General features: G+C 45.0%; 1 long non-coding RNA gene across 1 annotated transcript in view; it reads left to right on the forward strand.

Annotated features, from left to right (window-relative positions):
* Positions 1 to 18,773, forward strand: part of LOC134948532 (uncharacterized) — a 175,978-nt gene extending 157,205 nt beyond the window's left edge. Inside the window, exon 3 of the long non-coding RNA XR_010182969.1 lies at positions 16,882 to 18,773. This is a non-coding gene — a long non-coding RNA (uncharacterized LOC134948532). The remainder of the gene's footprint in view (positions 1 to 16,881) is intronic.
* Positions 18,774 to 19,313: the final 540 nt, after the last annotated feature.

Genomic DNA, 19,313 nt, shown 5'->3' on the forward strand with positions numbered 1-19,313 from the left:
GACTAGCCCTGTGCTGGGCGTCCAGCATGTCAGAGAAGCTGATCGTAGATGTGCTAAGATCAGATCTGAATTAGTCCCAACATCCAATGCATTTTGTTACGACAGAGCTACGTCCTGTCACTCAGGCACATTTTGTTAGAATCTGGAAGAAGCGCAGTTCCGCAGCTCCTGCTGAGGATAGTTCTAGCGGCTGTAATCAGTCTCCTGGCCACGGCCACAGGATTGATAAGCCAGGCTGCAGATAAGAAATAATATGCAAATTATTACAGTTGGGGTCTATGGATTTAGTATATTGCAGACTACAGAGTAATGATTTGGGATTGAGCAGGTTTCAGGGGAAGCTGTGATAGTAAAGGGACAGATGGGAATTTACCATGAGACATACCAGCCAACTGTCACTATTACATACAATCCCAATCTGTTACCGCACAGGGGGTGGTGCTTATGGGTTAGTGGGTGGGGCTTCATTGTAAAGTTTGTAGAAATATGGAGTAAACTAGTTAGCAACAACAGTCAGCACAATTCATAGGAATACAGATACTCAGCAGCTGGTTTTCTCCATGCCAGTAAGAAATATGGCCGCCTGACTGCAGTGTTATGGGCGGGTTGGCCATTTTCACACAAACTGCAACCAGGCGCTTAATAGATAATTAAATTCAATTAATATATCATCAATTAATTGTTTTCAAGCTGCAATACAGAGCTACTGACTTGGGGTCTTCAAGTCAGAATAATTAGCACAGGTGGTCCCTGTGCTGATTTTCAAAGCTACTTTACCAATTAGCTCTCTGCGCTATTTATTATGGTATGGCTGATATTCAAATGATCAAACTACAAAATTTTACTGTATTTCATATGTTTTAATACACATAAAAAATTAGACCGGTCTAAAATATCATGAACAATGTAAAATAATAACAATCAGTATTAAAAAATACTATAGACTTAACACAAGGAGGTGGAGCCAAGCTACTCTATGCCCAGTTATGGACAAATTGTATTAACTATATTTCAGTCCGCATAATAAACTTATTAGAATGCACATTCATTTGTTTCTGTAACCCATATAGGGATATAAGTTCCTTAGATGCTTTTTAAAGGTAAACAATGTTCCATATTCGACTGCTCGTCAGCAAAGATAGAAATAAAGCATGACAATGCGCTCCTGGACAGAGCCTTACGTGTAGTAACCGTCCGTGCTGTGTATCGCAAACTGAAGCCCCAAAGGTCTGTGTCGCGGTCCCGGTTTCAGGGGAACAAGCGTCTGCAATGACGCCCGCTGGTGACGAGGATATCCAGCCACAGGGATCAACGAGACCGCACCGTTTTGGTGCTGCTTGCAAGCACCCAGGTCCCGGTCTCTCTCCTCTCAATTGCTGATGGGCTGATGTTGATGGCGATGAACAGCAGTATTGGTAGGTTCAAAAGAGAATATATGGGTCCAAAATCCACACTTCTGACGCGTTTCGCTCCTTTTACAGAAGCTTTAGCCAAGAATAATCTCCAGAGAATCCAGGACCCTTTTTAAAGAACAACTCTCCAACTCCATTGGTGCAGATAATGATGAATAATTATTACCTGTTGTTACACCTGCTCAGCTACACCTCCTGCTCCAACCTCCTTATAATTACTTATGATAGAAAGAAACTGTTTAGATTTCTTTTATTCCTAAATGCATTCTGATATATAATCATGAACATATTATTATCAAATCCATCCGTATTTAAAAAACAAAATAAAAAACAGATACATACACAAATATGTAAATAAATAAATAAATAAAGAAAACCTTATTGTCCGCTTGTCCATAGAATTCTCCTCTTTCCACTATAATACATCCACAGCCATTTACCAAAATGTATTCATAATCTTTATCCCTAGGAGTGAATCCATACCCAGTGGTGCAAGTGGGCGGGTACGGGTGGGTACGGCGTACCCGTAAGAATTTAGCCGTGGGTACGCCGTACCCACACCGACGGGCCGCCGCTCCTCTTCCCTCCCTCCCTCCCTCCCTCTGCTGGCTCCACGACGCACCCGCCGTCCCCGCCGCATCGCCGCTGATGTGAGGGGAGGAGAGCGCAGCCTGCGCCTCTCCTTCCCCTCAGTCTCCGGCGGGTGTCATAGTTTAATTCAGCGCCGATCCGTGAGCCAATCAGAGCTCGCACCGCGAGCTCTGATTGGCTCACGGATCGGCGCTGAATTAAACTGTGAGACACCCGCCGGAGACTGAGGGGAAGGAGAGGCGCAGGCTGCGCTCTGCTTCCCTCACATGACAGACAGGACAGCAGCGGCCAGCGGCAGCGGTGAGCAGGGAAGGGGGGGGCATGTTATACCTGGCACTGGGGGATATCTGGCACTGGGGGGGGGGGGGGCATTTCTATCTGGCACTGGGGGATATCTGGCACTGGGGGCATATCTGGCACAGGGGGGCATATATACCTGGCACTGGGGGATATCTGGCACAGGGGGGGCATGTATGCCTGGCACTGGGGGATATCTGGCACTGGGGGGGCATGTATACCTGGCGCTGGGGGATATCTGGCACTGGGGGCATATCTGGCACAGGGGGGCATATATACCTGGCACTGGGGAATATCTGGCACAGGGGGGGCATGTATACCTGGCACTGGGGGATATCTGGCACTGGGGGGGCATGTATACCTGGCACTGGGGGATATCTGGCACTGGGGGCATATCTGGCACTGTAGGGGCATTTCTGTATCTGGCACGGGGGGCAATGTATATCTGACACAGTGGGGGCATTTGTGTATTTGGCACTGTGGGGCAATGTGTATCTGACACTGTGAGGCAATGTATATCTGGCACTCTGGGGGCATTTCTGTATCTGGCACTGTGGGGCAATGTGTATCTGGCACTGTGAGGCAATGTGTATCTGGCACTGTGGGGCAATGTGTATCTGGCACTATTGGGGTCATACGTGTATCTGCCCCTCCCCCCATATGTGTATCACGCCCCCATTTTCATTGGCCACGCCCCATGTGGCATTTGGCCACACCCATTTTTTTGCGGGGCGCGCGCGCACACAGTACCCGTAAGACATTTTTTCTACTTGCACCACTGTCCATACCTAATATACTACCAACATTAAGAAATATAAATTTAAAAACATTTTAGTTTGCTTAAATGTACCACTGTAATATCACCCCTTCATATGATTCGAACACCCAGCTTCACCCTTCCTAATCCTTTTCTCTACCATTCCTCCACCACTGGGTACATATCAAGCATAGGAACATATTCTTTACTAATTTATCCATTTAACAAAATATATACATATGTGTACTGAACTCAATAATCGAACCAATAATTGTCCTGATTATCCTATTTACCCTCTACCATTGTGTTTACACTTATAAACTGAACTAATAATATATAAAAATATGAATAAAAAATATTATGACAAAATATTTTATCATATTATCAATATTAAATCTTCTCCTTTTGTGATTCGTACACCACCCTTCCTTCCTCCCAACCCATAACCCTATTATTTCTCCATCTCTGGATCCATGACCAATATCCAAAAACCACACCCCCCAACTACCCTAATATTTAGTCCCCTCCCCAACACATACCTAGTTGAGATTAACATACATTCCTATCGGCCATTTTGCTATCCAACGGCAGTTAGAAAAGCCCAGCACACAGTAGCATCAGTGCCATTTCTGCGGTGGAAGCATTTGTTGCTGATGCTTTAATCTGGCCTCGGAAGAGCATTCTAGTTAGTTTTTTACAACTAGTATAAAACTTCTGGCGTTATATCCCATTGTTCAGAGCACTATAATATCTGTTCTTTTCCTGAACATTTTTTTAAAAGAAAATTTTATTTTGTGGATTTATTGAACATCTGGAGATGAGAAGGAGAACGGAGCTGAGACGGCTCCTGGAGGATCAGAGGAGGTGGAGCCGTCACGGAGATCATGGCTTCCCACGCGCCGGATACCACAGTGTGGCACCGCATCTCACGGACGCCTTCTTCCCAGATTGCAGCCACCACGTGGATTCCTTCCCAGCCTGTATCCACTACGCAGACCCCATTCCAAGGCAGGGCCACCATTTTAGCAGCAATTTTTGAGTTTTGCAAGGGGATCAATTTGCTGGTGAGTATTGTTACCACTACTCCTGCTGTGGGCATTACATATAGCACTACTACTCCTGCTGTGGGCATTGTATATGGCACTACTGCTCTTGCTGTGGGCATTACATACAGCACTTTTTCGTTTGTGGCTATTATATATTATATGGCATTACTCCAGCTGTGGGCTTTATGTGTGACACTTCTCCTGTGGGCTTTATGCATACCTCCCAACATTTTAATTTCTGAAATAGGGATTTGCCGCACCAGAGGCATGGCAGCTGCCAGAAAGTGGGTGGGGCCTCATCAGAAGGGGCGGAGCTTTCCGCCCGACCCCCATTTTCATCATTTTGGGGGCGTTCCCAGCGCTCCCTGAGCTGCTGGGCATCCCCCACCTCACTCCGCAGCACTGTTTAGATGCCGCACGGCATCTGTTCAGTGATCACCGGCTACTTTGCAGAGCAGAGCAGCAGTGATCACAGGATCTTCCAACTGCCTCCACCTGCCCGCGGGACACTGCCACCCACGGGTGGGGCAGCGGGACAGTGTCCGAATAGCGGGACTGTCCTGCTGGAATTCGGACAGTTGGGAGGTATGCATTATGTGTGGCACTTCTACGGTGGGTATAATGTGTATGTGTTTTTTTTCCTGTAAGGCCACACACCCTTTTTGGGACGCATACATGCCTAAGATGCGTGCAAATGATTTTTTTTGACAGTTCTATGGGGGGTTGTGCACCAGAAACTTTTTTGTCCAGGGAGAGCAAAATTTTCAGTTATGCCAATGCCCACTTCCTGTCAATCTTCCTGCGTTCGGCCGTGTGACAGGAATGTTCGTTAGACTCTGTGCAAACCCACGATGCTCATTGTACCTGTAAGACGCGCCTGCGCATTGCGGTGCGTATGCATGCGCAGATATGCCAATTTTTAGCCTGATCGCTGTGCTGCGAACAACGGCAGCTAGCGATCAACTGGAAATGACCCCCATGAACTCTTAGGAATAATGCAATAGAGCGATAGTAAGGATGGTAAGGAAAGAGAGGAGAAAATATAAGAACTAGCATAGGGTCCTGCAGACTGGGTGTACTACGTTATGCCAGCTGTCGGGATTCTGGCACCCAGCATACCGGTGCCAGGATCCCAACCGCAGGCATGCTGGCTGCGGGCGAGCGCCAAAGAGCCCCTTGCGGGCTTGCTGCGCTCGCCACGCTGTGGGCACAGTGGTGTGCGCTCTTTATTCTCCCTCCAGGGGTGTCATGGACACCCCAATAGGGAGAATAGTTGTTGGTATGCCGGCTGTCGGGATCCCGCTGTCGGTATGCTGAGCGCCAAGATCCAAACAGCCGGCATATCAAATGCATCCCCTGCAGACTAATATGGTAGACCGGGCAGAGAATCACAAGGCACAAATAGCAGTGCAGAACTTTCTTCCTTTTAACACGTCTGCCTACAGGGCCAGCAACAGAATTTATTGGGGCCAGTTAAGTATATATCTTACAGTTTCTACCACCTCCCTGGTTGCCCCCAAACCCCACTACCTCCACCTTTCCGATATATGACGAGTCCGTCGGCCAGTATGTACGAGCGATATGTCTGTGAATGCCATCGTTTACAGACACTATCGTGTCAGCCCGGCAGCACGGCCGACGGGCAATATATCTAATGATGTACTGGCACATCGCTGTGTGTGTATGGGTCAGCCGTCCGTACGTACGTAAGCTGCAGCAGCAGGTGGTGATTGACGACTGAACTGGCCGAAGACCCTTGGGTGTTTTTTCAAATAAATCACTCTTCACTTCTATGGGGATGCTGTGATAGGCGGATGCCTGGCCTCACTAAAGCCAATTCATAAAGCTGCTGCCATGGTAGAAGTGTATGTGTTAGCACATAGCGGGAGCGAATCAATTGACTCTCGCCCTATCTCCTGTCTAAAGTGACGGGAGATTGCAGATATTCAATAGTTTTTCTGGTTTTGCACTGTTCGCACCCTATATAGTCAGGTCGTCTAAACCGGACTAAACTACTTGGCGCGATGCGAAAAGTGCCGTTTGGGTGCCCAAAAGGGTCACTTTGCGAATTTCAGCTCGCTCTCCAAGGGGGGTGCGAGCTGAAATGTCAGTGCCGGCAGTCGTTCGTTCGCGAACGGAGCAACAATTGAATAACTGTTTCGCACCTTCTGCTGGTTGCCGGCATAAAAACAAATGAATCTCTGCTAAACACTTCTACCGGTCTGGCAAGGAGAGGATTATTAGCGTTTTATTTTATCAATTCCTGGGATGCCTACACGGATTGAAGTGGACTGACCTGCGCTATAGGAATTATGGGAGTATGTTTGTTTTTGGTGGTATTCAGTATGCCGGCTGTTGGCATCCCGGTGCTCAGTATACCGGCGCCGGAATCCCGACACCCGGCATTCCGACAACTATTCTCTCTCTTGGGGGTCCACGATCCCCCTGGAGAGAGAAGAAATAGCGTGGCGTGCGTAGCGCGCCACCAGACTACACCCGTTTGTTTTTTATATATTTTTTTTACTACAGGTACCCTATGGATTCTACTGGAGAAGAGGACTGAACCACTTCAGAGAGTGTAGGTGTGGGTGTCTTTATTGTAAAATTTCTTTTGTTGTGGAACTACAGGTACCAGCGGGCACTTTAATGCCCCATATGCTGGTACTTGTGGTTCTCCAGGTACCAGCACATGGGGAGGCTTGCTGGGACCCGTAGTTACGCAACAAAAGAGAATATTAATCTTTTTTTTTACAACACATCAGCCCAGGGGTATAGCTCATTAGGTTGACCACACTTAGGTCGACAATCATTAGGTCGACCACTATTGGTTGACATGCATTAGGTCGACACGGTCATTAGGTCGACATGTACTAGGTCGACATGGAAAAAGGTTGACATGAGTTTTTTTACTTTTTTATGTCGTTTTCTTCGTACAGTGACGGGGAACGCCAATTAGTGCACTGTGTCCCCTTGCATGGCTTGCTTCGTTCTCCATGCTTCGGGCAAGATGCCTCGCTCCGCTGCCACTGCGTTTGGCACAGATTACTATTCCTAATCGTAGTTCATGTGGATCGTAAAGTATGAAAAAGTCCAAAAAATGGGAAAAAATATGAAAAACTCATGTCAACCTTTTTCCATGTCGACCTAGTACATGTTGACCTAATGACCATGTCAACCTGGTGACCATGTCGACCTAATGCATGTCGATCTATAGTGGTCAACCAAATGACTGTCAACCTAAGTGTTGTCAACCTAATGACCGTATCCCTAGCCCAGCGCCCACAGGTGCCGGGAGAAACCCTGGGTTTCAGGACTGGCCTTGGGTGCCCTAGAGTGGGGGGCAAACTCCCCCAGGAATGCCTGGCCAGGGCTGACCAGTTGGGGGGTAATTGGGCCACGGAAACACCATAAATGTGTGCCCATGCTCTAGCATTATCCTGCTGACTAGTGGAGCCTTGTGCTGGTTTAAAAAGTACGGGGCCCCCTGCATCTTTTCCCCCTCATATTTTTTGAACCAGGACTGGTCCAAGAGCCCGTTGCAGGATGTTTCATTACTGGGGATCCCCTATGCTAATTTTTCACTGGTAATTTTACAAACAGCATCAGCTCAAGAGCTGCACAGATCTCACGGATCTGTGCAGGCTTCCCCAAACACACTGCTCAGGAGGAGTTGTATTTGAAAACTGTGTTTTGATACCGAAAGTGCATAATTCACGGGGGGGTGTTTGCAATATATAATTATAGTAAGTTACCCTGTTACAGTGTTTTCTTTGAAAACTACTTTAGAGTTTGGCCGATGGTGTGTTTATTAGAGATGTGCGACGGACACTTTTCAGGTTTTGGGTTTTGGTTTTGGATCTTGATCTCCATTTGTGTTTTGGATCTGGATTGGTTTTGCCAAAACCACTCTTTCTGGGTTTTGGATCTGGATGATTTTTGAAAAAAACATAAAAACAGCTAAGATCACAGAATTTGGGAGTACTTTTGATCCTACAGTATTATTAACCTCAATAACATTCATTTCCACTCATTTCCAGTCTATTCTAAACACCTCACAATATTGTTTTTAGGCCAAATCATAATCATAGCTAGCTACAAACATACAACCTCCATATTTGATGACTTTTCACATTCTAAGAAGAGGCAAAAGGAAGAGGACAGTGTCAAGAAGGTGATTAAAAAATGAGAGAGGCACACGCAATCAGGATCAACACACAGGCTTTCACCTCCACTCCTATATTGGTGTGGAACAGAAAGGACTTCAACCAAGCAAATATATATTTACCACATTACTGGACAAACTGAAAAACTAGGGGCCAAAGCCTCCGAATTTGTAGCCCTTCTCCATTTTCAGGGATTAAAATAATCTCAGATTTAATGCTGGGATATTTTAACCTCCACGGAGTCTGGAAAAATCTTGTGGGTTTCTTTTTTTGCATTTTTTTATTGCATTATTACTTACATATTTTATGCCTTATTTTGATTTTTCACAGCTCCCAGTTACACGCATGTGAGCATATCTGTGTGTCCCAGTTACATGCATGTGAGCATACCTGTGTGTCTTGTTTATTTTATTCATATTTTATTTTTAAATAAAGCAGCCCCATAGAGGTTTTAGCAGCCCCCCACAGCAGCCCCGGATCGGACAAGTTGAGTTTGGGTGGGTTCGGTACAGTACTAAGTAAGACTGTGCAGTGAATTTTTTGTTATTCAGTTCCTGCCCTAGTGGAACTTACCACTCTAGTCAAAACTCATTTCATATTACAAGCCAGACATCTTCCTGGCTGTAAGCCACCATGAGACTCCATACTGGGCCCTTATTCAGTAACTGTTTGTGCCTCATAGGAGCTACTGGTCCATCTAGTGCTGCAATGCAATGGAAAGCTGATGCAATGCAAGATCACTGAAACTCTGTTCTAACACCGTGAGAAAAGAACCCTGCACAACAAATGCGCATCTTGTAAATAATCCCAAAATGTGGAACATTAATAATAAATCACAATTCAGGTTGACTAATTGGAACCATTCATTTGAGTTCCTAACATGAAATAATTGAGAAGGACCTTTCGCTAAAGCTGGGTACACAGTGCACACTAGAAGATATATCTACAAGAGATGAGCGGGTTCAGACAGGGCACCCCTGGAATTATATGGCAGACATATATACATAGGTGTGTTTGGAAAATCTAGTTTTCTCCAGCAGTTGCCAGAGAAAATGAAGTAGGAGATGTTGCCATGTCACGTTCCGCTGGATTATGATTCTGACTCTTCTGAGTCTGACTGACTTTGGCCACAAATGTGGTCTCTCCCCACTTATTGAAAAACACTTAGTCAAAATTGCATTTTCCATTTCCACCTTTGCGGCTATATGTTTTCATAAATCTGGTTGTGATGTTGAAGCTTGTTTCGTATTCTGCTCTAGGCTTTAATTTAAATCTAGGATCAAGTACAGCAGCACCCCTGGAATTAAACGGCAGTGCCTCTGGGCTTATACAGCAGATAGGCAGCACCCCTGGACTTATACAGCAGATAGGCAACACCCCTGCATTTATACAGCATAGGCAGCACCCCCGGAGAATTACACAGCACAGCAGACAGGCAACAGCATCCCTGGACTTAAAGAGCAGTGGGACAGCACCCCTGGACTGATAGGGCAGAGGGGCAGCACCCCACATAGGGTAGCACCCCTGGAATGATGTGGCAAAGAAAAGACATGCAAGATGGAATTGTCCTTGGGCCTTCCCACCCACTCCTATGTTGTATAAACAAGACATGCACACTTTAACAAACCAATCATTTCAGCGACAGGGTCTGCCACACGACTGTGGCTGAAATGATTGTTTTGTTTGGGACCCCACCAAAAAAGAAGCAATTAATCTCTCGATGCACAAATTGGCTCTACAGATTCCTCACCCCTTCAGTGTTTACATCCTCATCCTCACAGAGAAATAATTACACACCGAAGAGGAGGGCAGTACGGATGGCGTAATGGTTAGCATTACTGCATCACAACACTGAGGTCATGGGTTCGATTCCCACCATGGCCCTGACTGTGTGGAGTTTGTATATTCTCTCTGTACTTGCGTGGTTTTCCTCTGGGTACTCTGGTTTCCTCTCACAATCCAAAAATATACTGGTAGGTTAATTGGATCCCAACAAAATTAACCCTAGTGTGAACGTGTGTGCGTGTACATGTGGTAGGGAAAATTAATTGTATGCTTCACTGGAGCATGGGCTGATGTGAATGGCCAAATATTCTCTGTAAAGCGCTGCGGAATATGTGTACACTATATAAATAATTGGTAAATGAAAAAATAATTTATGTTTCTGCTGTGGGGTACACTGGGCTCCACAAGGAAAGACAATGGGGTGTAGAGTAGGATCTTGATCCGAGGCACCAACAGGCTCAAAAGCTTTGACTGTTCCCAAGATGCATAGCGCCGCCTCCTCTATAACCCCGCCTCACTGCACAGGAGCTCAGTTTTATAGTTGGTGCTGCAGATAGCAGGCACATAACAGAGGGGCTGCTCCAGGCAGCCCTAAGAAGAGCTTTTTTGAAGAAAAAGTGAAGACTACAAGGGCAGCAGCAGTGTGTAAATGTCAGGAGACATTCACTGCTGCAGCTCCAGCTCTCCCCAGCGGCGCTGTACACTCCCGTGCCCTGGTTGCCGGGTAACTACAGCAGGAAGCTCCGGTTTTCTTCCAGTTAGACACACACGGCTGGGGCTCTCCGGGATCGCGTGGCCGCAGTTCGGGAGCTGATAAGTGGGTCCCGTTTGCGGGACCCGCGCTATATCGGGATCCAGCGCGGCCGGTGGGAGGCGGGCCGCGCGTGCTGGCGGTGGACAGTGTGGCATACAGACGACCCCACTAGACCACCAGGGCAAGGGTAAAGGTCAGGTTTTCTCTCATAAACCTATTTATATTGGCCCGCAGTACCAGGTGGTTAAGCCAGCAGAGGGGATAAGGCTTAGACCTGTAGCCCCTCCCCCAGCCCCAGGGCACCATTTACAGTAAATGTTCCTGCCCTGGAGCTGCATATCTGTCTCTCCCTCACTCCCAGTCAATGTCTGGGAACCATTTCTCTCAGCTACACTGTTCCTGGGACTGCTTGGGCAAATCCTCCTTTGTAAAGCCGTCTGATAGTCAGCGCTGTGACTTTACAAGACACTTAAGTATTCTACATCAGAGCCGCAACTAGGGGGGGGGCTAAGGGGGTCTAATGCCCCGGGCGCCGGAATAAGGGGGGTGCCGAGAACCCCACACGGCTCCCTCTGTCAGCTGCTCCCCCACCCGCGCCTGCCGCAATCACCTCCCATAGCCGGGATCAGCACTGAGGGGTCAGCTTTGAAGGCACGTGCACAGTACTACTGGCGGCGGCTGCCACGGATCTAATACGCCGCAGCAGCCGCCCCCGCACATACCAGCTGCAGTCATTCAAACTATGTTGCGGGCCCGGAAACCGGCTTCTGCTCAGATTTACCATAGGGTCTGGCATTCTTACTTTGTTTGGTGCGCATCTAACAATTATGATGCTTCCAAGTTTAGTACAGCCAAGCTTTTGGCTTTTCTTCAGCAGGGCCTGGATTTAGGCCTGCGTCTGGCTTCCCTCAAGGTTCACATTTCTGCCTTGTCGGTGTGGTTTCAGAGAAAAATTGCGACCTTACCTGATGTGCATACCTTTACTCAGGGTGTGTAGCGTATCCAACCTCCCTATGTCCCGCCTGTGGCTCCTTGGGACTTGACGGTGGTTTTGGAGGCGTTACAAGAGTCTCCGTTTGAACCTCTTGGTTCAGCTGATCTTAAGTGGCTTTCCCTTAAGGTGGTGTTTCTGCTGGCTATTGCCTCAGCTAGAAGAGTGTCGGATTTGGGTGCCTTGTCTTGTAGTTCCCCATATCTGATATTTCACAGTGACCGGGCGGTTCTTAGGACTCGTCCCGGATATTTACCTAAGGTGGTTTCTTCGTTCCATCTTAACCAGGAGATTGTGGTTCCGGCACTTGTATCTCCTGATCTGTCTCCCAAAGAGCGGTCTTTGGATGTGGTACGGGCTCTCCGTATCTATGTGAAGAGAACTGCTTCTATTAGGAAATCTGATTCTCTCTTTGTTCTGTTTGGATTTCACAAACGGGGCTGGCCTGCTCACAAGCAGACTTTGGCCAGATGGATTAGAATGGTGATTGCCCATGCTTAAGTGAAGGCTGGTCTGTCAGCTCCTGCTCACATTACGGCCCATTCTACTCGGTCCGTTGGACCTTCTTGGGTGGCCCGCCATGGTGCGACCCTTGAACAATTGTGCAAGGCGGCTACGTGATCCTCAGTGAACACGTTCATAAGGTTCTATGCCAGAGGTTCTCAAACTCGGTCCTCGGGGGCACACACAGTGCATGTTTTGCAGGTCTCCTCACAGAATCGCAAGTGAAATAATTAGCTCCACCTGTGGACCTTTTAAAATGTGTCAGTGAGTAATTAATACACCTGTGCACCTGCTGGGTTACCTGCAAAACATGCACTGTGTGTGCCCCCGAGGACCGAGTTTGAGAAACTCTGTTCTATGCCTTCGATACTGCCGCTTCCCAGGATGCTTCCTTTGGACGCCGGGTTCTTGTGCCCGCTACAGTGCGTCCCCTCCCATAAGGAACTGCTTTAGGACATCCGCATTGTCTTCCCTTGTGGAGCCCAGTGTACCCCAAAGCAGAAAATGAGATTTATGGTAAGAACTTACCGTTGTTAAATTTCTTTCTGCAAGGTACACTGGGCTCCACAAGGCGCCCACCCTGACGCACTTAGCTTCTTTGGGTTGGTATGGCATTAGCCGCTGACACTTCTCCTGTCGTGAGAGTGTGGTGTATGTGGCTACTAACTGTTGTCGTCTCTTTTCCTGCTACTGCATTGGGCTAGTTAACTAAAAACTGAGCTCCTGTGCAGGGAGGCGGGGTTATAGAGGAGGCGGCGCTATGCATCTTGGGAACAGTCAAAGCTCTTGAGCTTGTTGGTGCCTCGGATCCTGATCCTACTCTACACCCCATTGTCTTTACTTGTGGAGCGCAGTGTACCTCGCAGAAAGAGATTTAACAACGGTAAGTTCTTACCATAAATCTCGTTATTTTTGGGGGTATTTTGCCCAGGCATGACAATGGGCTTTTTCATCCCATGGCCAACAACTGTCTCCACTGGTGCCTTATTCAAACAAACCACATCACCATCAGAATTCTCATCGTCAACTTTCTCCTCAGCGTCAGCTACACCAATATACTCCTCATTCTGGTGTACTTCTACAGTGACATCCTCAATCTCAATATCAGCAACAGGACTGGCGGTGCTCCTCCCAGCACTTGCAGGGGGCATGCAAATGGTGGTAGGAGCCTCTTCTTCCCCTACAGTCTTTAGAAGGTCCGACCTAGACATTGCACCAGTAGACACACTTGGACTCTCCTTGGGATTTGTGATATCTCTGAATGCACAGTTGTTTTTTCCTGTGCTTTAACAAGCTTTATTTTATTCATTTTTTTGAGAATGAGGAGGGCTTCCATCTTCATGAGAAGTTGAACCACTAGTCATGAACCTTAGCCTTTTCTTGCCACTTTATGTCGTGAATTGCATATTGCCAATTTTACGTTTCTTATCAGATAATTTCTTTTTTTTCTTGGTTATTAATTTTTGCTTCTTGGATTTTACATGCCCTCTATGACATTGGGCTTTTACATGCCCTCTATGATATTGGGGATCGGCCTGAGCAGACAACGTTGATGGAATTGCATCGTCAATGTCATGACTGATGGCAGCAGCAGCTTTAGCACTAGTACTGGAAGTGGTTCCTGATCTTTCACTATTTTTTCCTCCAAATTTTTGTTCTCCATTTCACAGGACAGGACCCCTTTTTTATTACCGCACATAGAACAGTGCCCCCTTTATTTTCACAGCACCCCTGTATTTTTACAGCATACAAGACAGGGCCAGTGTACATTTTTTTTCACAGCACCCCTCTATTTTTACAGCTGTCGAAGTCAAAAATATTACATAGAGAGAACATACAGACTCCACACATTATAAGTCGCTATGCTTGCAAATACGCGCAGCGAGCACAGCAATATATGATAACATATGCATTTACACAGACATGCCACAGAGATAGATTCGACACATATTTCCTACAGCACATAATTATAACATATCAAGCGCCAGACATCATAATGATTTAAAATTATATAATGGAGTAACATCATGTATGTGTATTATTGGAGCAGAGCAAGATAGACATGTCGTGCTTGGTATTACAGTCACCAGATTAATGTGTAGATTTATTTGATACTTGTTATTAAGTTGTAGGACATTGCAATACGTAGTTATGATTAAATGTATGAAAGCTAAAGTCACTCTTATTAGAACAATGGACATTCCAAGCAGTTGGTGGACAGGAAACTCAGGCCAGCCCTTTTGATGTCTTCAAGGCTGAAATTTGTTAGCATACGAACAGACCAGTGACTCATCATGAATGAGAAAGTTCCCTCCCTTAGACTAGATGTGTGCACTCCCCCAAACTAGATAGCACATTGCTGATCAGACACACAAGAGTTGCTGTTTTGTCCCAGACGATGGTGGAGATGTTGCCAGATCAGTTCCTGTATTTATTTGCTGAGAGAGAGAGAGATATATGGAGCGGAGGATGCATTGAGGGAATGGTATTGTATGCTGGCCTGTAACTGTATGTATTTGATTTAGTTTGTATTAGCTGCTTACTGTATAAATTGTAACCATGTAAATATATATATATATATATATATATATACTGTACATTGTGATATATTGAATACATAACCTTTTAATAACAAATGTATACATCAGTGAGCTTTGGAACTCAGACAATGTGTGGGTGTATTCTTTTCTCTTAAGGGATGTAGTGTTTTGAGATGTACAGCGCACTTTTATCGTATATGGTAATAAGATGCGCCTGGCGTCTGCAGTATATATTAGAGCGAGCATTTTAAATATTTGTTAGGAAAGCAATTTGGTATTTACACAGCATACATGTCAGGGCCAGTGCGTACATTTATTTTCACAGCACTCCTGTATTTTTTCAGCATACAGGACAGGGCCAGTGTACCTTTATTTTAACAACAGCACCCCTGCATTTTTACAGCATACAAGACAGGGCCAGTATACCTTTATTTTCACAGCACCCCTGTAATTTTACAGCATACAAGACAGGACCAGTGTACATTTATTTTCACAGCACCCCTGTATTTTTACAGCATACAAGACAGGGACAGTATACATTTATTTTCACAGCACCCCTGCATTTTTACAGCATACAGGACAGGGCCAGTGTACCTTTATTTTCACAGCACCCCTGTAATTTTACAGCACACAGGACAGGGCCAGTGTACCTTTATTTTCACAGTACTCCTGTAATTTTACAGCATACAAGATAGGGCCAGTGTACCTTTACAACACCCCTGTATTTATTACAGCATACAGGACAGAACCAGCACCCCTGTATTTTCACCACACGCCTGTATTTTTACAGCATACAGAACAGGGCCAGCACCCCTGTATTTTAACAACACCCCTGTAATTTGACAGCATACAAGACAGGGCCAGTGTACCTTTATTTTAACAACAGCACCACTGTATTTTTACAGCATAAACGACAGGGCCAGTGAACATTTATTTTCACAGCATCCCTGTATTTTTACAGCATACAGGACAGGGCCAGTGTACATTTATTTTCACAGCACCCCTGTATTTTTACAGCATACAAGACAGGGCCAGTGTACATTTATTTTCACAGCACCCCTGTAAGTTTACAGCATACAAGACAGGGCCAGTGTACCTTTATTTTCACAGCACCCCTGTAATTTTACAGCATACAGGACAGGGCCAGTGTACCTCTATTTTCACAGCACCCCTGTAATTTTACAGCATACAAGACAGGGCCGGTGTACCTTTACAACACCCCTGTATTTTGTACAGCATACAAGACAGCACAGTGACAGGACAGCAACACCCATATACAGCTGCAGCACCCCTAACAGCACAGGACACCACAGTGACTGGACAGCACAGTGACAGGATAGCAATACCCATGTACAGCTGCAGCACCCCTAACAGCACAGGACACCACAGTGACAGGACAGCACTGCTAACAGCACAGGACACCACAGTGACAGGACAGCACCCCAAACAGCACACACACAGCACTCCTAAAGAGCACACACACTGACCCCACCCAACACCAGCACCTACAGAGAGAGAGGTCTCTCTCCCTCACTCTCTAAGTCAGGAGTGAAAATGGTGACACGTGGCTCTTTATATGGAATACAAAACTTACGATAATCTTATAGCGGGATGATGATATTTTGCCTCGTTCTGGGATCCGAGTCTGGCGGGAAGTCACAAGCCGGACTCGGTTCCCAGCTCGGTTCGTGAAGTTCAGGTGGGTTCAGATCTCAGAGATCATCTCTGGTTACAATTGCAGTCACCTGTGTTGAACTAATTAATTGATGAGAAGGGTGTTTTAATAAATATATTTTTATTGAATTTGTCAAAGATTACACTTTAGGTGATTATACTTCAACAATACTGACAATAAGTAGTGTGTACATCCATAAGGTCATTCAAATAAATCAAGACAGATACATGAGGTGCAGCAAAGTGCATATACAGTCACTCCTGGGTCGCAATCCATGTCTTGAATACTATTAGAACTAAATTGTCTGTTAATAGATGTCAACACCATCATGTAACGTTGAACCATTTTTGTTTTTAATACAAAAAGAAATAGGAGGAAAAGAAAAGAAAGAGGAAAATAAGAGAAAAGAAAAGAACAGAAAAGATTATAGTAAAGTATACAGCAAAGAAAAAGAGTTGGGAAAGGGAAAGGAAGAGGGGGAAGCTCCCATCCAACTGGAGAATTGTCAAAAACATTGTTAAAACATCTGGTATTCAATAAACAGAATGTCTACCTGAAGATACAAGTGTCAATACAGTTTTTGTTTCAAACATATATTATATATGAAGTTGAATTCCAACTCTTCGTTAAATAATCAGACATTAGACTTGCGGTAGAGCTCATACCAAGATATAACACAGACATCCTCTTGTACAGCAGAATAATAGAGACCCTTATGTATTCATATCATAGATGGATTGCTCTGGGAACCTATAACTGAGTCAAACTCTTTCATTATATCTGTTTGCAACGAGCCATTAAGAAAATTGATATACTGAATACTTCCCACTTCTTGTAGAACTTAAACATTCCTTTGTCCAGATCTGGAAATGCTGTCCTTCTATCAAAATACAAGGTTTCTATCAATTGATTTTGGACTTCAGGGAGGTAGGGAGCTACCGGTTTAGTCCAGTTTTTTAGAAGAGCCATTTTTGCTATCGTTAAAGTAATTGTTAGAATTGGAAGGAGACCATACACACTATGTTCCCGTATAAGCGCCATCCAGATCTCAAAGTTGCAGAACAGAATGGGTATCACATGTAACGTAAATTGGATATTTGCTATTTGTTTAATGAACCCCAAGATTTTGTTCCAGAATTTAACCACCTTTCGACACTTCCAAAAACAGTGTTACAAAGAGGCTCCGGGCCTTTTGCACTTAAGGCATATACCAGACCTTCAATTACAAAATAGCTGCGTTGCAATCGAGATATAAATGCTCTATTAATAAACTTTATATGAGTTTCTAAGAGAGTGGAACAATGTAAATATTTTAATGTCTTATAGTAATATTTAAGTATGTAGTCTGACTCTTCTACTCCTACTATACAAGTTGCCCAAGTCGCAGAAGAGCGTGACCATAACTTTGATAGGTCTGTCTCTATTAAATCTGAATAGAGAATGCTAATTTTATAAGGTTTAGACTAGAGCTAATATATCTGAGATGGGTTGGTTTTGAGATACTAACAGAAATGTTTGTTCATAATGGGGGTCATTCCGAGTTGTTCGCTCGTTATATTTTTATCGCAACGGAGCGATTAGTCGCTAATGCGCATGCGCAATGTCCGCAGTGCGACTGCGCCAAGTAAATTTGCTATGCAGTTAGGTATTTTACTCACGGCATTACGAGGTTTTTTCTTCGTTCTGGTGCTCGTAATGTGATTGACAGGAAGTGGGTATTTCTGGGCGGAAACTGGCCGTTTTATGGGTGTGTGCGAAAAAACGCTACCGTTTCTGGGAAAAACGCGGGAGTGGCTGGAGAAACGAAGGAGTGTCTGGCCGAACGCTGGGAGTGTTTGTGACGTCAAACCAGGAACGAAACTGACTGAACTGATCGCAGTTGCCGAGTAAGTGTGGAGCTACTCAGAAACTGCTAAGAAGTGTCTATTCGCAATTTTGCTAATCTTTCGTTCGCAATTTTGATAAGCTAAGATTCACTCCCAGTAGGCGGCGGCTTAGCGTGTGCAAAGCTGCTAAAAGCAGCTTGCGAGCGAACAACTCGGAATGAGGGCCCATGTTGGAATTGCAAACACATAAAGAAATCTGACCTTGGGATCCCAAATCGGTCTTGAAGTTGCTGAAAGGAGTACATCACACCTCCTGGGTCAAAGACATCTTTTATCTGTGCAATTCCCAATTCTTTCCAGTTCATGAATTTTTTATCTTCAATGCTTTGCAAGAAGTTTAAATTACTCCATATAGGCATATATTTTGTTGTATTGTTGGGATGACCCAAACTTTTGTTTATGGTCTGCCAGAAAATAAAAGTGTCATGAAAAAGAATATTTTGTTTAATTGATAAGGGAATATTATTATTAGTAGTTTGTAGAAGTGATCCTGGTGAATAGGGATATAATATCTCATTCTCCATCTTTAGATTTATGAATGTCAAGTCTTCCAATATCCATCCTTTAATGTATCTAAAATGTGCGGCATTATGAAACGCCATTAGATCAGGGAATCATATACCACCCTTCATTTTGTTTTGTATAAACTTTTGGTACTCAATCCAAGGTTCTTTGCCCTGCCATAAAAATGTCAAACTTTTTTGCCTGATCTTGCGTGCATCCAACGATAACAATCTTATTGGGATCATTTGCATAAGATTAAGTTATTTTAGGAAAGAGGACTGATTTTATAACCACATTCCTGCCGAGGAGGGAGAGTGGTAAATGTTGCCATTGTGTGATTAGTTTCTCTATTGAAACCAGCACCTTGGAGAAATTCTACTTGTATAAAGCCTGCGGCAAACGTGTTAT

Source organism: Pseudophryne corroboree, chromosome 8, assembly GCF_028390025.1.
Source record: "Pseudophryne corroboree isolate aPseCor3 chromosome 8, aPseCor3.hap2, whole genome shotgun sequence".
Taxonomy (NCBI): Eukaryota; Metazoa; Chordata; class Amphibia; order Anura; family Myobatrachidae; genus Pseudophryne; species Pseudophryne corroboree.